The sequence below is a fragment of the Balaenoptera musculus genome, chromosome 10 (genome assembly GCF_009873245.2).
Source record: "Balaenoptera musculus isolate JJ_BM4_2016_0621 chromosome 10, mBalMus1.pri.v3, whole genome shotgun sequence".
Taxonomy (NCBI): Eukaryota; Metazoa; Chordata; class Mammalia; order Artiodactyla; family Balaenopteridae; genus Balaenoptera; species Balaenoptera musculus.
The window spans coordinates 25,846,583-25,867,277 of record NC_045794.1 but is presented as its reverse complement, the minus strand read 5'-3'; the positions used below and the strand labels follow the sequence as shown (position 1 = coordinate 25,867,277).

Genomic DNA, 20,695 nt, shown 5'->3' with positions numbered 1-20,695 from the left:
CCTTGAAAGTCTCAGTAGGCCCAGTGGCCAAGCCACATGGTCACAGAATAGCAGGACTGTGAGTATCAGGTGACCCTCTGGGTGGCGATCATAATGGGCTCAAGACCAGAGGCTTCTCTGCGGCCTCACTCGTGGCGCTGGCCGCTCCCTGCCGGAGGACTGCCGGGACCCCAGAAGGGTGTCCCCCGCGCAGCCAGGGCCAGCATCCGTGCAGGGATGACTGAATGTCGCAGCGAGGGCACTTTCCTAGCCCTCGCCTGCTTCTGTGGCACCGGGAGGCCGACAGAAAGGCGGGAGCTGGGCGTGTGCGAGTCCAGGTTTGACTTGCACTGATTCTGACCTGCGGTCCAGGATGGTTTGTTCTTGGGACCAGACCTGACTAGAGGTTGACCTCATGAGTACTTCAACCTCTCCAGCTGCCATGCTCCTCCGGAGGCTGAGGCGGCTCTCCTGGGGCAGCACTGCTGTCCAGCTCTTCATCTTAACGGTGGTGACCTTTGGTCTGCTGGCCGCCCTGGCCTGTCCCTGGCTTCTGAACTTTTACTTCTACCTGCGCCACTGGCATCTGAACAGAATGAACCAAGAGTTCCTGCAGCAAAGCTTGAGAGAGGGTGAAGCTGCCCTCCGCTGCCCTCTGTCAACGGCTCGGTGCCCATCGTCTGGCAGGCCACTCCCCGCCCCTGGCTGGTCATCACCGTCATCACAGTGGACAGGCAACCTGGCTTCCACTATGTCCTGCAGGTCATGTCCCAGTTTCATCAGCTCCTTCAACAATGAGGCCCCCAGTGCGAGGGGCACCAACTTTTCCTGTGCAACGTGGAGTGGAGCGTGAGCCATTTAGATGCCAAGCTGCTGTCCAAGTACGTCTCTGTGGCCAACAGCTGCGAGGGCACTGAGGATGACCAATTCGTTTGAGAAAGAGAAGCAGGACTACGTCTATTGTCTGGAATCCTCCCTGCAGACCTACAACCCAGACTACGTCCTGATGGTGGAAGATGACCCCGTTTCAGAAGAGCAGATCTTCCCAGTCTTGGAGCACCTTCTTCGGGCTCGCTTCTCCGAGCCGCACCTCAGATATGCACTTTATCTAAAGCTCTATCACCCTGCGAGGCTCCAGCACTACCTCACCCAGAGCCCATGCGGATCCTGAAGCGGGTTGGTGTTGGCATGTTGCTGGGGCCCTTACTAACCTGGATATATATGCAGTTTGCCAGCCGGCTGGGGTTTAGCTAACCCGTCATGCTCTTCTTCTTCCTGTACAGCATGGGTCAGGTGGAGCAGGTGGGCCGGCACTATTTCCTGGAGCTGCGGCAGCTGCATCCTTCCTTGTACAGCGTGGTCCTTGCTTTGCAGTTTTGCACCCCGGCAATACCTTTCCCTGCTCGGGTGGCCCGCCGGACCCTCACCTACCTGTCCCAGGTGTACTGCCACAAGGGCTTCGGCAAGAACATGGCACTGTACTCACTGTTGAGGGCCAAGGGGGAGCGGGCCTATGTGGTGGAGCCCAATCTCGTGAAACACATCAGGCTCTTCTCAAGCCTTCGGTACAACTTTCACCCCAGTCTGCTCTAGCTTGCCAAAAAATGCCTTTCTGAATTGGCCACTTCTTGGAGATGCAACTATTGAGCTCTTTATTTGGACATGGTTGCTTGCAGCTATTTCATTGCTTTAAGGTTGCTAGGGATATAGGTACTGGGATGACTGAAGAACATGCAAGTCAAGAACCTTGGCTTTGGTAACTCTCTGGCAGGAGCAAGCTGTTCACCATGAGTCCAGACCTCTGGTCCTCCACATAGCCACACTGCCTCATGCAGTCTGACCCACCCAACAAGGGGCATTTAAATACCACTTAAATTCTCCAATTGTTTATTTATTGGCTTCGTGATAGAGTTTGTGACTGCCAAAAATATTGTGCACAGTGATATGACTGGTTTAGGATGTTAAGGGTAGAATTTGGTGAAAGGTGAGATTCTTTTGCAATGATTTCTTTCTCATTGGGAATAAGAATGGTTATATGTTTAGAATATATGTCCCAAGAGGCAGGACCATGTTGATAGCTTCTATTTGTTTCCTTGACCTGGAGTAAAAAAAGTGGAAAAAAGCCACACAGTGCCCAGCATCTTGCAGGTGTTACCTGGCATTTTCTTTTCCACACATTTGTAGTGCACTGATAATCAATTTTGTTCATGAGAACTATAAGGCAGAGCAAGATCTGAAAACACCTTCTGGATCATCAAGGACGGATTGCTTATGTTTAGTAGTGATTTAATATTGAAGATTTCTATCATAATCTGATTCCTTGAAAGTTGGACATTGCAGAATAATATAGAATGGGTGAGCTCTTTACTAATAGCATACCCTTTTCCCTAACTTTGCTGGCTAATCATTCACCTTCATTTCTTTTTCTTCTATGCAGCATGATATTATAGGAGAAAAAAGCATGGACTGAAGTCAGAAGACCTGAATTTTTATTTCAGATCTCTGTCATGTCCTAGTGGTGTGAACTTGGGCAAGTCATAAGCACTCTGAGTCTCAGGTTTGTTGCCTGTAAAATGGGAACAGTGATATCTACCTTTTAAATTGCCTTGAGGATTAAATGACAGAATGTATGGAAAACACTAACAAGTGCTTATCTCATAGCGGGCACATGGTGAATATTAGTTCTTTTCTCTCCTATAATAAGCATATACAACTCAAGTGTATTTTGGATAAAGTATTAGTGATATTATTTAAAGTATGATATGGGGCATAGGGCTGACACCTATGGAGCAGCTGTTCCAGACCAAACACTGCTAGAATAAAGGCTGGCTTTTCCTTGTGACTTCAGAAGGATATGCAGCTCAGTTTCATCTAGCCCCACCTCCAGCCAAACCCAAAATAAGAATTGTTCATTCAAACTGGAAATGATCTGAGACTCCTCTTGAGCTTATTCCAAGACTAGCATCTGAAAATTACTCTTCTCAAAAGTTACAAGTAAATGTCACTTGACCATACTTATTGGCCAGTGGCCAACATGTCCCTTTGTGGGGATGGATGATTATATTAGAGTTCAAGCAGCTGTCCACTTTGTTTCAGTGCCACATCTTACGTTTGCTTTTAAGTTTCCACAATGAGCTACCATCTTGGGATCTGCTTGAAAACACTGAGGGAGTAACAGGGGTTCATCATCACACTTTACAGATGAACAAACAGGCCCAGAGATGTTAGAGAATTTCCTCAGTTTCACACAGCTGAACAGCAGCAGAGAGGACTGGAATGTAGTAGCTTTTTTGACTTCCAGGCCCTGTACTTTTTTCTTAACCACATTCATTTTATAAATATCTATGTAATCAAATTCTCTTTTGTGAAATCCAATTGTAACCTGGGCTAAATAATGTCTCTGTAACTTAAGATGGTAAAAACTCACTGTGGTGTTGGTCTTGGGGAACAAACAGGTTTCAGTATGTGTTGTGTTATTATAGTGAGCTGTTATGTATCCCCCAGGAATGCCCAAAGTGGCCAGAGCTAGATGACTTATTGAGATGCTCAGATTCCACCCCTCCATCCCTCCTCTCCCAGTAACTGGTTCAGCCCCATGTTTGAGAAGAGAACCACTCTCAACCTAGAATTCATTTGAGTTTGTTGCATTAATGATTGGATCTCTTCGTGAAAAGTTTGTGTACAATGACAGAACATTTAAGCTAGCCAAGCCCTAGATCAGAATCATTGCTGGTTTCCATTTCTGCCCTTTCTAAAACAGTTGTCTACTGCACACAGACATTCCTTCCCCTGACTCCTTCATTCTTGATGGCTAAGGTCAGCTTTGCCTTGTCATATTTCTCTACTTACACACTAAGACATCTTCCCCCATTGATCTTAACTAGAGTCTGCCATCCTTGGACATTTTCTGCAGAAGCGGAAATCCTACCCACTTTTGTCCCTACCCACTTTCTAGATCACCCTCCCTTTTGTCCCTCATTCCTAGAGTCCAAATTGTGTATGTTATTCTGGATTAGGACAGCTAACAGTTTTACACCAAACCTGAAGTCTCTCATTTAATCCTGAGCAGGGGGATAGGGGAGAACTAAAGTCCTCTTCCAATATAAAGGGACATAGTTTACCATGAGGGTGAAGGTCTCTAACGGTCCTGCATACTTTTTAGAATTTAAGTTATTGTCAGGCCTAAGAAGCTCCCTATTGTGACTGAGTGTATTTGCATAGACTTATCGGTTCAAATAAATGTACATCTTTCACTGAGAAAAAAAAAAAAAAAGACCAGAGGCCCTTCTTCATTTCTCTGGATTGAATATATCTCTCAACCTTCTTGTAAATTAAGATATTAAATATCTTCAATAAAAATGCATGCAGGGCTTCCCTGGTGGTGCAGTGGTTGAGAATCTACCTGCCGATGCAGGGGACACGGGTTCGAGCCCCGGTCTGGGAAGATCCCACATGCCGCGGAGCAACTAGGCCCGTGAGCCACAACTACTGAGCCTGCGTGTCTGGAGCCTGTGCTCCGCAACAAGAGAGGCCACGATAGTGAGAGGCCCGCGCACCGCGATGAAGAGTGGCCCCCGCTTGCCTCAACTGGAGAAAGCCCTCGCACAGAAATGAAGACCCAACACAGCCAAATAAATAAATAAATTAAATAAAAATGAATATCTAAAAAAAAAAATGCATGCAAATTTAACTTGATTTTGAAAAATTTAGGAATGCAATGATTCTTGCTCCATGTATTGAGGAGAGAATTTATACATATTAATGAGGTTAACATAGTGGTTTTGTTTTCCACTTTTGCACCTCACGGCGAACATTGCTGTTCTCAACTAACAAGCAGTGGTCTCTGCAGGAGCTCAGCAGAGTGACCACTAATAAGGGAACCAATGGGAGCAAGGTCAGCACAAAGTTACGAGTGTGAGTCCAGATGCAAATGTATTCAGAATAATTAGGGTTTGCCCATCAGCTGATGCATGTAATGCACAGTAGCAAACAGCAGAGACTTCGTGATCTACTTCCTACAAATGCTGGAATGAAAAGTAGCTCGAGTTTTGGTTGGTTCCAACTTTATCTCAGAAAAGTCATAATCAGCTATAGGTCAGAGATCAGGATGCAATTCCCAGGTCTACCCAGTAATACCCCTAACCTTCAGTCCTGGGTCTGAGTCACACCTCTGTCCTTGGCCTGGATTCTGGCCCCAAAGCACCAAATTGTTGAACATCGTCAACTTCTCCTTGTGCAGAGCAGTAAGTGGAAGCCCGCATGGAGCCATCTTCTCAGCCAGAACCAGAAGGCAGAGGACAGGCTGGCCACCAGGCAGCAGCAGAGTGGACTTCAGAGGCTGTGGCTTGGTGTCAGGACCTGTGGGAAGCCCATGGACACAGGCCGGCTGTCATGAGGTCTTTCCAGAGAGACACTGTAATCATGCCGGCTCGGCCTCTCATCTCCTGTCTAACTTTCTTCCCAGCATCACCTCCAGGCCTCTGCTGGCAGCGGTGCTTTCCCAACTGATAGTTCCCATTAAATGAGTTTCAGATGCTGATTTTCTGTCTAACAGATGAGGAAGCATTTCGCTAAGTTGCATCTCATTTTACCAACATCACTGATTTCTCTACTTTCTTGCATCCAATCAATCATTTCACTTCAACTGTGCATTATATTAATGAGCCATTCACTCCCTTTTCCAGATCGTTAGTGAAGACGTCAGATTCTGACTTGACCTAACACCAGTTCCCAGGGGTCAATGCTGGCTTCCCTGAGCGCTCCCAAGGGAGACATTTTTCACCCTCCTTCTAGCTCCTTCATTGTTCCAAGCTACTTTAACATACTTCTTAGCTCACTTTCAAACACTTTTTGGGATATTGACATTAATGTTTACCCAAGAAGCTCCTGTTTGTGGCATGAATGGACAAATGGTCAAATGATACACAGCACAACATGCATAACCATGAAATTCCAGCCCCACTAAGTATACAGTGTAGGCTCATTTATTCACTCACTTTTGTCTAAAGAGCAGAAGAAGGATTTGACTACAATCCTTTGACTATAATCCTCTAGGCTGTTTCTATCCTTCCAGCACTCACACTTGTACACTGATGCACCTGTTACACTTGACAGAAGCTTCTGATTTCAGTACACCTTCCTGGCTGGCTTCAGGATATTTCCTGAGTATTCGCAGGTTATTGGCTGGCAGTCAATCTTACACAGGTGGCTAATGGGTAACTTTGGACAAGCCGAAAGTTTCATGGCTAGAAGAGCAGGAATTATTTTCTGGGCTTTATTTGTCTGCTTTCATCCACTCTCAGTATAAATATGGTTTTAAATCTCTGGCTTAAATCAAAGGAAATAATTTATTAGATGAAGTTGATTTTCTTTTCTTTTTATTTATAGGTTGCTAGGTACAGAAGATATGCAAGTCCCAGGCAAGCCTCATTACCAGCTCTTTCATGTTTGATTGACCACTGGAAGCACTTTTCTTCCTTTTATTAAAATACTTTGAAAAACTTGATATAATGAAAGCTGAATATAAAATTGTATCTGTCCTATCATTTTAACACCTAAAAATATTCATTTGGACCTCAATGTCCAAGGAGATGGGAGGAACCCTCTAGCGACCAGGTAGGATGTAGGAGGAGTGTGGGGGAAGGAGAAGTGGAGGCTGGATGGGACTGACGCCCTGAGGGGTGGCTGGGAGAGGGGAGGAGTTCCTATGCCTGGGGGGACCCTTGGAGGTTTGGAGGATAAGGGGAGAGCGCAGTGGGTGTTTCTCCCACCCACTTGGGCTCCAGGAAGACTGCTGGGCTCCAGGGCCAGTCCTCCACTCTCCAAGGCCAGAGGCACTCCTGCCCCCTCTGGTGCACTGAGCCTAAGCCCTGCCCCCCAACCCCCCAGTGCATTTTCCAACCCTGTGGGTCCTAAGCATAGGCCCCGCCCCCCATAAACCCTGCCCCTTCCTAAGCCCCCCCCCCCCACAGCCAAGGCCCTTTCCAGCTTTTTCTTTTTCCCTCTTCTTTGATATTGTGGTTCAGTTTTACCTTCCAGCTGTAGTTTCATCCATATCTTAATTTTTTTTAACATATCTGTTAGTTTTCCCATCTTATTTTATTTTTTACTCTTTGTTATTGTTCTGCTCCTTTTTTTCTTTTTTGCCACCCCATGTGCCTTGCAGAATCTTGGTTCACAAGCTGGAGGTAGGGCCTGGCTCCTGTGGTGGGAACTCCAAGTCCAAAACACTGGACTAACAGAGAACCTCAGATCCCAGGGAATATTCATCAGAGTGAGGTCTCCCAGAGGTCCTCATCTCGACCCCAAGACCTGGCTCTACCTAACAGCCTACAAACTCCAGTTCTGGAAGACTCAGGCCAAATGACCAGTAAGACAGAAACACAATCCCACCTATCAAAAAAAAAATGAGATGACAAAAAAATATGTCACAGATGAAGGAGCAAGGGAAAAACCTACAAGACCAAATAAATGAAGAGGAAATAGGCAACCTACTTGAAAAATAATTCAGAGTAATGATAGTAAAGATGATCCAGAAACTCAGAAATAGAATGGAGGCACAGATTGAGAAAATACAAGAAATGTTTAACAAAAGATCTAGAAGAACTAAAGAACAAACAGAGATGAACTACAAAATAACTGAAATGAAAAATACACTAGAAAGAATCAAAAACAGAATAACTGAAGGAGAGGAACAAATAAGTGAGCTGGAAGACAGATGGTGGAAATAACTGCCAAGGAGCAGAATAAAGATAAAAGAATGAAAAGAATTGAGGACAAACTCAGAGACCTCTGGGAAAATACTACATGCACCAACATTCATATTATAGGGGTCCCAGAAGAAGAAGAGAAAAAGAAAGGGTCTGAGAAAATATTTGAAGAGCTTATAGCCAAAAACTTCCCTAACATGGGAAAGGAAATAGCCACCCAAGTCCAGGAAGCACAGAGAGTCCCGTACAGGACAAAGCCGAAGGGAAACATACTGAGACACATATTAATTAAACTAACAATTAAATTCAAAGAAAAAATATGAAAAACAACAAGGGAAAAGCAAAAAATAACATACAAGGGAATCCCTATAAGGTTATCAGTTGATTTTTCAGCAGAAACTCTGCATGCCAGGAGGGAGTGGCAGAATATACTTCAAGTGATGAAAGAGAAAAATCTACAACCAAGTTTACTCCACCCAGCAAGGATCTCATTCAGATTCGACAGAGAAATCAAAAGCTTTACAGACAAGCAAAAGCTAAGAGAATTCAGCACTACCAAATAAGCTTTACAACAAAGGCTAAAGGAACTTCTCTAGGCAGGAAACACAAGAGAAGAAAAAACACTTAAGAACCCAAAACAATTAAGAAAATGGTAGTAGGAACATACATGTCGCCAACAACCTTGAATGTAAATGGATTAAATGCCCCAACCAAAAGACACAGACTGGCTGAATGGTTACAAAAACAAGACCCATATATATCCTGTCTACAAGAGACCCACTTCAGACCTAGAGACACATACAGACTGAAAGTGAAGGGATGGAAAAAGATATTCCATGCAAATGGAAATCAAAAGAAAGCTAGAGCAGCAATACTCGTATCAGATAAAGTAGACTTTAAAATAAAGACTGTTATAAGAGATAAGGAAGGACACTACATAATGATCAAGTGATCAATCCAAGAAGAAGCTATAGCAATTATAAATATTTATGCACCCAACATAGGAGCACCTCAACACATAAGGCAAATGCTAACAACCATAAAAGGGGAAATTGACATAAAAACAATAATAGTGGGGAACTTTAATACCCCACTACACCAATAGATGGCTCATTCAAACAGAAAATAAATAAGGAAACACAAGCTTTAAATGACACAATAGACCAGACAGATTTAATTGATATTTATAGGACATTCCATATGAAAGTGGCAAAAATACACTTTCTTCTCAAGTGCACATGGAACATTCTCTAGGATAGATCACATCTTGGGTCACAAATCAAGCCGTGGTAAATTTAACAAAATTGAAAGCATATCAAGCATTTTTTCTGACCACAACACTATGAAAGTAGAAATCAATTACAGGAACAAAACTGTAAAAAACACAAATACATGGAGGCTAAACAGTATGCTACTAAATAACCAAGAGATCACTGAAGAAATCAAAGAGGAAATAAAAAAATACTTAGAAACAAATGACAATGAAAACACAATGACCCAAAACCTATGGAATGGAGCAAAAGCAGTTCTAAGAAGGAAGTTCATAGCAATTCAAGCTCACTTCAAGAAACAAGAAAAATCTCAAATAAACCATCTAAGCTTACACTTAAAGCAACAAGAGAAAGAAAACCTAAAGTCAGTAGAAGGAAAGAAAACATAAATATCAGAGCAGAAAGAAATGAAATAGAAACAATGAAAACAATAGCAAAGATCAATAAAACTAAAAGTTGGTTCTTTGAGAAGGTAAACAAAATTGATAAACATTTAGCCAGACTCATCAAGAAAAAAAGGGAGAGGACGCAAATCAATAAAATTAGAAATGAAAATAGAGAAATCACAACTGACACTGCAGAAATACAAAGGATTATAAGACACCACTACAAGCAAGCATATACCAATAAAATGGACAACCTCAAAGAAATGGAAATATTCTTGGAAAGGTACAATTTTCCAAGACTGAACCAGGAAGAATTAGGAAATATAAACAGACCTATCACAAGTAATGAAATTGAAACTGTGATTAAAAATCTTCCAACAAACAAAAGTCTAGGACCAGATGCCTTCACAGGCGAATTTTATCAAACATTTAGAGAAGAGCCAACACCTATCCTTCTCAAACTCTTCCAAAAAACTGCAGAGGGTAGAACACTCCCAAATTCATTCTATGTGGCCACCATCACCCTGATACCAAAACCAGACAAAGATATCACAAAAAAAGAAAATTACAGACCAATATCACTGATGAACATAGACACACAAATCCTCAACAAAATACTAGCAAAAACTCCAGCAACACATTAAAAGGATCAGACACCATGATCAAGTGGGATTTATCCCAGGGTTGCAAGGATTCTTCAATATACACAAAGCAATCAATGTGATACACCATATTAACAAATTGAAGAAGAACCATATGATCATCTCAATAGATGCAGAAAAAGCTTTTGACAAAATTCAACACCCATTTATGATAAAAACTCTCCAGAAGTGGGCATAGAGGGAACCTACCTCAACATAGTAAAGGCCATATATGACAAACCCAGAGCAAACATCATTCTCAATGGTGAAAAACTGAAAGCATTTCCACTAAGATCAGGAACAAGACAAGGATGTCTACTCTCGTCACTGTTATTCAACATAGTTTTGGAAATCCTAGCCACGGCAATCAGAGAAGAAAAAGAAATAAGAGGAATCCAAATTGGAAAAGAAGAAGTAAAACTGTCACTGTTTGCTGATGACATGATACTATACATAGAAATTCCTAAAGCTGCCACCAGAGAAGTACTAGAACTAACCAATGAATTTGGCAAGGTTACAGGATACAGGTTTAATGCACAGAAATATCTTGCATTCCTATACACTAGCAATGAATAATCAGAAAGAGAAATTAAGGAAACAATCCCATTTACCAGTGCAACAAAAAGAATAAAATACCTAGGAATAAACCTACCTAAGGACGCAAAAACCTGTACTCAGAAAACTATACAACACTCATGAAAGAAATCAAAGATGACATAAACAGATGGAGAAATATACCATGTTGTTGGATTTGGAAGGTTCAATATTGTGAAAATAACTATACTACCCAAAGCAATCTACAGATTCAATGCAATCCCTATCAAATTACCAATGGCATTCTTCACAGAATTAGAACAAAAATTTTCCAAATTTTACAATGGAAACACAAAAGACCCCGAATAGCCAAAGCAATCTTGAGAAAGAAAAACAGAGCTGGAGGAATCAGGCTCCCCAACTTCAAAGTATACTACAAAGCTACAGTAATCAAGACAGTATGGTACTGGCACAAAAACAGAAATATTGATTGATGGAACAGAATAGAAAGCCCAGAGCAAAACCCACACACATATGGTCACCTAATTGATGACAAAGGAAGCAAGAACATACAATAGAGAAAAGACAGCCTCTTCAATAAGTAGTGCTGGGAAAACTGGACAGATACATGTAAAAAATGATTAGAACACTACCTAACATCATACACAAAAATAAACTCAAAATGGATTAAAGACCTAGATGTAAGACTGGACACTATAAAACTCTTAGAGGAAAATATAGGAAAAACACTCTTTGACATAAACCACAGCAAGATCTTTTTTGACCCACCTCCTAGAGTAATGAAAATAAAAACAAAAATAAACTAATGGGACATAATTAAACTTAAAAGCTTTTGCACAGCAAAGGAAACCATAAACAAAATGAAAAGACAACCCTCAGAATGGGAGAAAATATTTGCAAACGAAGCAACAGACAAAGGATTATTCTCCAAAATATATAAACAGCTCATGAAGCTCAGTATCAAAAAAGCAAACAACCCAATTAAAAAATGGGCGGAAGACCTAAATAGACATTTCACCAAAGAAGACATACAGATGGCCAAGAGACATATGAAAAGATGCTCAGCATCACTAATTATTAGAGAAATGCAAATCAAAACTACAATGAGGTGTCACCTCATGCCGGTCAGAATGGCCATTATCAAAAAATCTAGAAACAATAAATGCTGGAGAGGGTGTAAAGAAAAGGGAACCCTTTTGCACTGTTGGTGGGAATGTAAATTGATACAGCCACTGTGGAGAACAGTTGGAGGTTCCTTAAAAAACTAAAAATAGAACTACCATATGACCAAGCAATCCCACTACTGGGCATATACCCTGAGGAAATTGTCATTCAAAAGGACACATGTACCTCAGTGTTCATTGCAGCACTATTTACAATAGCCAGGACATGGAAACAACTTAAATGTCCAATCACAGATGAATGGATCAAGAAAATGTGGTACATATATACAATGGAATATTAGTCAGCCATTAAAAGGAACGAAATTGGGTCATTTGTAGGGTTGTGGATGGACCTAGAGTCTGTCACACAGAGTGAAGTAAGCCAGAAAGAGAAAAACAAATATCATATATTAACACATATATGTGGAATCTAGAAAAATGGTACAGATGAACCTATTTGCAGGGCAGGAACAGAGACGTTGACGTAGAGAATAGACATGTGGACACAGGGGGAAAAGGGGAGGGTGGGATGAATTGGGATATTAGGATTGACATATATACACTACCATGCATAAAATAGCTAGCTAGCAGGAACATGCTATAAAGCACAGGAAGCTCAGCTCAGTGCTCTGTGATGACCTAGATGGCTGAGATGGGGGGGCAGTGGGAGGGAGGTCCAAGAAGGAGGGGATATAGGTATACATATAGCTGATTCATTTCATTATACAGCAGAAACTAACACAACACTGTAAAGCAATTATACTCCAATAAAAAAAATATTCATTTGGACATAAGCTGAAAGAAAAAACAAAGGAAAAAGCTTGATTTTCAGAAGTTGCATAACTCTGGGTAAATTATTTTTTATTTTAGAATAATTTCCTTATTATATAAAGAGTTATTTATGCAGTATACTTTTACATATTCCATATGTTCTTCCAAAACTATGAAAATTATGGGTGTTTAAAAATCTCTTTTTGGGGAAAGAATTTCCCCTCAAATCTTTCAGTTTGTAGCCCAAAGTGGAAGTGGACCTCCCATTAATAAAGAGCTGTGGTGTTTCCTGAGGGGAAGCATTAAACATCTCCTAGGCAATAGATTCTCCGATGCCCCATCTTTGCCACTTCATTGTAAGCACCATGTGATCAGTAAACCATTCCAGAATGTTAAGCATCTCTTCCATGATGACCTTGTGTGCGTGTTCCAGTTATAAAGATGCTGATTTAAAGTTAATTATTAAATTATACTAAATAACATAGCATAGGATAATGAAGTGTAGTATCCATATTGTTATTATGGTTAATATATTTTGGTATAGTATATTCTTGTATATTATATCTTAGTGTGGTATATTACACCATAGTATAACATAGTGTGATATACTATAGCACAGGGTGATATAGTACAGTATAGAGTGGTCTGGTATAGCATGGAACAGTGTAGAGAGGAATAGTTTAAAATAGTATGGTAGAGTACAATACAGTACAGAGCTGCACAGTATCTATATAGCATAGTAGTTAGAACAATGCCTTTAGAATCACAGACCTAGTTTCAAATCATGGTCCTACCACATACTAAATGTACAGTCTTGAGCATATTACTTAGTGCCTCTGAGCCCCAGTTTCCACATCTGAAAAATGAAGATTAAAAATACTTACCATGATGAATTGGGAGATTGGGATTGACATATATACACTAACATGTATAAAATAGATAACTAATAAGAACCTGCTGTATAATAAAATTTAAAAATTCAAAAAAAGGAAAATGTAAGAAAATAGAAATACTATGCCTTCTGAGGATGAAGTTTTTATGAGGACTGTGAAGGTAATATATGTAAGGAGGAAGCACTGACAGTTCACAAGCCCTCAATCAAAACTCGCATTTTATGTATCTCACTGACAGTGGGGATGAGTAATGAAAGAGCTTGCTTTAAGGAAAGTGTCTCCCTAAAATCATCTAAAAAGAGCTGGCTAGGACATGACTCAGGAGTGGTTGGGTGGTTGTATATTTACTTCTTAAGACAAGCATCCTAAGTGAACCTCCCAATTACTTACTATATTTTGCAAAGATAGGCGATGACCCTGGGATAGTATGGAGCTATTGAATCTTTGCACTGGTGATGACAACAAGGGAGAAGAGTTTTTAGAAATAGATGACAAACAGCTGCAGTCCTCTCTATCTTGGGAAAAGCAGTGCGAACTGCATAAACAAGTGTATACATTTTATTTTGTGGTTGCCTCTTCCAAAACATCCAGAAGGAAAAGATCCAGATGTGCTCAAAGATTTGCTCCCCGGAATAGTGAGTGTAGAAAATGTGGAGAACCAGAATCAAAGTGAAAGCCCTGTGGAAAACACTAGGAATCAATCAAATGTTTAAGACATTAAAGTGCATAAAAATAAATTTGACCCAAATTTCTTTCTGACTTGACTACTAATAACGACTTTGCCTCTGGCTGGCTTTGATATGTTTCATATTTAGACATGCTTGGCGAAGACATTTGTACCCTTATACACAAGAATGTCTGTGCCCTCACTGGAAAGGAAAACACCCCCAGAGGAACACTCAGGGTTCAAGAACACGCAGACGACGAGAGTAAAAGAAACACATAGGTGTTATAAATTTAGGGTCAATTTAATGTTTGAAAATGAGATGTAATGAAAAGCACATTGAAATGGAGATTGGAAAACTGAACTCAACACCTAATTTCACATTTCAAATGGTTGTGACCTTGGGAACGTTTCTGAGTCACTGTTTCCACACCTGTGTTACAGAGAAACTATCATTGCCCTTTCCTATCATCCAGAGATGCTGATTATCAAATGAAACCATGTATGTGAGACTCCTTTGAAAAATGAAAATGCTGTATGTTGGTCTGATTGTTCTTATTAGAAAGAAGAGGAGAGAGGCAAGGGGAGAAAATGGGAAGAGTAAGGAAGGGCTTTGGAATTGAACTGGCCTGTGACTTTCATAGTGACTTTGCCCCACCTCTTAGTAAATTTGTGGCTACAGGAAAGTCATTTAGCCTTTCTTGGCCTCAGTTTCCTCATATATAAAAATGGATAAAATAAGTATTATATCTCAGAGTTGTTTTAAGGATTAAGGGGAAAAAAAATGTATGTAAGCTCAAAGATATTTTGGTTTGCAGTTTTAAAGCCATGTCTCATGCCCCTGAAGGTGTCAGGCCTATTTTTTAATCATCAAAGTGCTTAAATTCGGAGAGGCTGAGTGACCGGCTCAAGTATATGCCAGCAGATGTAGAATTCCTGATGGAATTATCTTTTTTTTTTTTTTTTTCTCAGTGTTTGTTTTGGCACCAGTTTAATAATTTTTCTTTTCTTTTTTTCTTTTTTCTTTTTCTTTTTTTATTTTCTTTTTTCTTTCTAATCGTTATACATTTTTTGTAACATCTTTATTGGAGTATAATTGCTTTCTGATAGAATTATCTTGATCAGATTATTTAACAATAAAAAAAATTTAAGAACCCAAGACCTTGAAAAAATACCTGTTTTGATTCAAATTATGATGACTATAGATCCCATGAAAACAATGAAATACATCTCACAATTTGAGAAAACTTAGAACTTTTTAGAGGCTTTTTCTGTTATGTTGAATGATTTTCCTGTCACTGCATTTCAACTAAGCTTCAAATGCACTCTTCTTTTCTGCAGATCAAGTTTCCTAGTGTGAGGAAAAAGAGGGAAGAGGTTAGTGAGATTCAAATAGCTCTAGATTTCCTAAGAAAACCAGATACATTTAAGAGCACTCGGAAGGGTTTGTGCCTCATCTGGTGACCAGAATCAAGACCTCTCTGGTGTCAATGAGAACATTTTCCTCCATATCCCACTGACAGCTCGGCATTCTGGATCACTGTCACCAGTGGGGAGGAGAAGGGTGGAGGAAGGGATGCAGCACATCAAGTCCAGGTGTCCACTCCCACAGGTTGAACTGTAATACGAATACCAAGTTCCCCAAAAATGTGGCCTTGTTTCCCTAGATGAAAAGTTGAAAAAAAAGGTTTCTCCTTAGTCACTTCTATTTCAATTTAATTCTCATTTATTAAATTAAAGGCCTAATGAAACAAAAGTCAAAAATTCTTCATTTTACATTCTAAATTTAGAAATTATTCTACCTTGTCATTATAATCAATTGACTGTTACATGAAGACTATGCATAGGTTGAGGACTTGAATCTTGTCTTCCTTAACTTTTGTGTCTCCAGAACCTGTCATTCAGCCTGTGCTTAATAAATATTTGCTGGATACACAAACAGACATTCTGCTCAAAACCCACTGCCATGGACTGTATTTTGTCCTCCTCAAAACTGATATGTTGAAACCCTTATTTTCCACTGTGATTGTATTTGGAGATAGGGCAAGGAGGCAATTCAGGTAAAATGGGGTCATAACGGTGAGGTCCTAATCCAATAGGACTGGTGGCTTCAGAAGAAGAAGAAGAAGAAAGAGTTCTCTCTGTCCCACTGCACCAGGGAAAGGCCACGTAGGACCACAGTGACGAGGTGGCCGTATGTAAGCCATGAAGAGATCCCTCACCAGAACCAGACCATGCTGGGACCTTGATCTTGAATTGCCAGCCTCCAGAATTGTGAGAAAAATTTCTGTTGCTTGAAACACTCAGTCTATGGTATTTTGTTATGACAACCCAAGCAGACTAAAACAACCACCAAAAGTAAAAACTGAAATTTTTGTCTCAAAGGAAAACTACCTTTTGAATCATGTACATATATGCACATGTATACACTTATATCCATCCCATACCTATAAAAATGTGGATTAAGAAACCTAGATTTATTAAATATATCAAATGTGACTATATAATGAAGTGATGGCAAATACCATACACAAATTCATCTACCTGATGAGAGTAGAACAGGTAAAACCCTTGGTCAGTTAATTTGAAACGTAGTTAGAACCAAACAGCTAAGCAGATACTAAATCAGCAAAGTAACCCGTCTACTTCCTACTGAGATAATTTTTTTCTTTTGGTCTCCCAGTTTGCAAAAGGAACCTCTGGAGCAGGCTTAGAATGGAGCACTTGATGGGTAACATCCCTCTTGGCATATCTTAGTTTCAGCAAAGCCAAACTTCTGTGCAACATATCTTTTCTAATCCCTCTCAGTAATGAATTTCAATGGAAACTCTACTTATGTAAATAGAAAAACCTCACATCTGATTATTATCATATTGAGCTAAGGACAATTTCCCTCTTGTAATGCTTTTCTCATTGGAACTAGGACGCTGTTACTATTTTTTAATCGATGGTTGCATCTGTCCTTGTGGTTGTAGGAGACAAGGAAGACAATGCTGTTTGGAATCCAGCATGCTTCCCAGTGTATGGGGCCCCGTGACCCACATCACCCTTGTTGAGCACATTGGAGCAGACATGCTGGAACATCTGCAGTTGTGTGAGGTCAAAGAAGTGTTTGCTGCAGGCTTTGGCTTGACAAGCTTTGATATATTTCCCAGCTTTTCAGAGGTATTACTATATCTTCCATCTTTTAGAATGTGCCAAAAGGGAAAGAAAACATGGACAGTTGCCTCTGCCTACAGGATTCTAATTACTGTGCATTTCTGTGTTCTACATGTACAAGTTAGGACCTGGGCTCAATTAGGAGAGCAATTACCACTAACCTGTTATGTTACTGAGTGACTGATCATATGGGATGTCTAGGCATTCAGACCACAAAGCTGAGGTAGCACAGAATTATGGCTAAGAGTGAGATCTCAGAGTCAGGTCACCTTAGTTGAGATAATTCATTCGTAATTACTAATAAGATACAATTCAGGAATAACAGCAAACTGAAACACATACAAACATACACGCAGACACATGAAACTTTCCACAGTAATTAATATAAACATTTAAAAGATACAAGTTAGTATTATCTCTGTATTTCTTTAAAAATTTGATAGTATCTTTCTAATTCTTTTAGCACCATAGAGAGTCTCTTTTGTGAATATAATTTTCAACTTTTTGTTGTATAATTTATAGATGATAAAATGTACCTCTTTAAGTATACAGTTCAATAAGTTTTGACAAAAGTATACCCTCGTGTAAGTTCCTCTCCAGTGAAGATATAGAATATTTGCATCATCCCCAGATCTTCCCTTATATTGTTTACATTCTATCCTACCTCTCCTTGCCCCATTAACTACTAGTCAGCTTTCTGTCACCACCGTAGATTATGTCTCATCTAGAAATTCACACAAATGGAGTATCATGTACCCTGTGTCTATCTTCTTGCACTCTGCATAGTGTTTTTTTTAAAAATTAATTAATTTATTTATTTTGTCTGCTTTGGGTCTTTGTTGCTGCGCACGGGCTTTCTCTAGTTGCGGCAAGCAGTGGCTTCTCTTGTTGTGGAGCACGGGCTCTAGGCACGTGGGCTTCAGGAGTTGTGGCACTCAGGCTCAATAGTTGTGGTTCACGGGCTTAGTTGCTCCGTGGCATGTGGGATCTTCCTGGACCAGGGCTCGAACCCGTGTCCCCTGCATTACCAGGCGGATTCTTAACCACTGCGCCACCAGGGAAGTCCCTGCATACTGTTTTTGAGATTCATCCATACAGTTATATTTGTTAGTGCCTGGTTCCACTTTGTTGTTGAAAGCAATCTTTGTCTTCTCATTATGAAAATCTCCTTTCCCATCTAACATTGATGTATTTACTCATTTATTTTATCCTATGAAAAACACAAAATTATTTCATAATTATCTTGTAGTCCTTTAACCCTGTTTTCATCATATTTCTTACTATTTTCTAACTGAAAGATGGAAATGTATTGTAAGTTAGGCTTTGTAAAGTGTTCTTAAAGGGCCACTGAGTCTGCCAAATTTAGGTCAATGGGATGCCATGGCAATTGAGCTTGACTTTGATGATTTTCTGGAGATATGACCACTCATATCTATCACTCATATCTGAGGCATTCTGAGGTGGCTTTTTTTGGCTCCAATGGCTTTTGGGGCTCTAATGGCTTTTATGGCTCCAATGGCTTTTCGGGCTCTAATGGCTTTTTTTGGCTCCAATGGCTTTTTTTTTGCTATCATATTAACACTGTTTTTGCTATCATATTAACACTTTGTCATCAAGCATGTAAACTGCTATAATAAAAATAGCAGTCTGTGTAGCTAAGCACTCTATACCTTACCTCATTTAATCTTTGTAATAACCCTGCAAATCAAGTCTTATCGAGCACTCAGTGTCAATCAGTGCTCATGGAGCTTACAGTCTAAAGGAGAAAGCTGACTTTAATGAGAGTATGATCCTTGTTATGCTAAGATTGGAAGCTATAAGAACATATAGGCAGCTAAGACCTTGCTGAAGAAGTGACCTTTTAGCCGGGGTGTGGAGAACAAGTAGGGTTTGCCAAGCCAGAAAAGGGATTAAGTATTCCAGCGGGAACAATATGTGTGCAGGCTTGGAGGTGAGAAAGGTCCTGGCAGGTAGAAGGAATTAATAAAAGATTTTGTGTATTTGGAATCCAGAGGTGAAGGCAGAGTAGGGCCAGCTGAGCCAAGCTGTACCTGAGCTGGGATTGGAGCTGTTGTGGAAGCCTGTGGTTTTGGATAGTAAGACTGGGTTTTGAATGTTGCTCACTATGGAATGGTAGTAATGTTCTACAGGCACCTATGTATGAAGATTCAGAGAACTGAATTCCAGTGAATTGGCAAGAGGATTCAGGGGGGAAAAAATCCAGTGGTTTCTCAGGTCAAAATCGGAATAATATGATGTCAATTAATTTACAACAATCACTTTATAAATTACTTTATTATTGAAATTAATTAATATTTTTCCCTCTTAAGAAAATAATTCTTGATGTTAGAAGTGGTTTTTCTGAGGTAGAGTTCAGAGGATGTATATAGTGTGAGGACCGGTTTCTACCATTGTTCTGTCTCTAGGTAAAGAAGAGTTTAACTTACAATGTTGTTAATATGATACTTATCACTGACAGCACTTTATTTTTAAAAGTTAATGGTTATCACATAGAATATTTCCATATGCAAAATCCAAGGAATTTATTAAAAACAGTCAATGATAAATATCTGTATATTTTAAGGGCATTGAAAATCACATTGAAAATCGCATCTCTGTTTTGCATTTATAGTAAGTGAAAAATCTAGTATTGCACATTCTCAAGGTAATTGTGGGGAGACCAAGATAAGTTTGGTCATTAATCATATTGTGAAACTAGACACAGGAGAAAAAGAATTGAAATGAAACTCAACTGAACCAAAATACACATATTGGAAAATGTATTGGTTGCCTGATCCAGTATGAGATTCAAGTAATGTTTGTGATTCTGAACTCTGTCCTGACTTAGAATAGAGAGCAATGAGAAAGAAAACGTTATCACTTTCTTCTTGGAATGAAAAGGTTAGGGATTAAGGGAATGTGTTTTATATGTTGAAATTATTCTAAAATTAAGATGAAGCTAACATTCACATTGGTATTATTCTAATATTTTGGGGGTTAAAATACAGGTGAAGGCTGAGATTTGGGTCTTTGAATTGATTCCAACAAAATGTTTACCTCAAGATTATGTGTACTGTGAAAATAAAATGTTGGTGTGACCTGACATTAGTGGAAAAATGAAACAGAGAAATGGATTATTTAAAGATGTTCATCACCAGTCAGCTATCAGTTTGATATAAAAGTTTTCTTTAAGATTTCTTTTTGTTGCTAAAAAGGATTTCTAGGTACAGATTTGGGTTGTTAGAAACATCAAAATTGTAGAAAAGCTCAAAAGCATTGGGGTTATGTTGTCAGGACTACAGCTCCTTTGAAATTCCAGATATTTAAGGTACTAAAAGACTAACCCCCAAAGACTTTATTTCCTTTTTGCTTCCATTTTTGATGCTTTGTAAGGCCCACGAAACCATCTTTAACCTTTCTCTTTTCCTCTTTCCTTGCAAGAGTTTCTTGGGGAGTGTTTCCCTGTCCCCACCTGCCTCAGGCTACACAGGCACCACCCTGGTG

General features: G+C 39.9%; 1 pseudogene; it reads left to right on the top strand.

Moving 5' to 3' along the window:
- The first annotated feature begins 394 nt into the window (after positions 1-394).
- On the top strand, positions 395-1,572 carry LOC118901634 (annotated as a pseudogene).
- Positions 1,573-20,695: the final 19,123 nt, after the last annotated feature.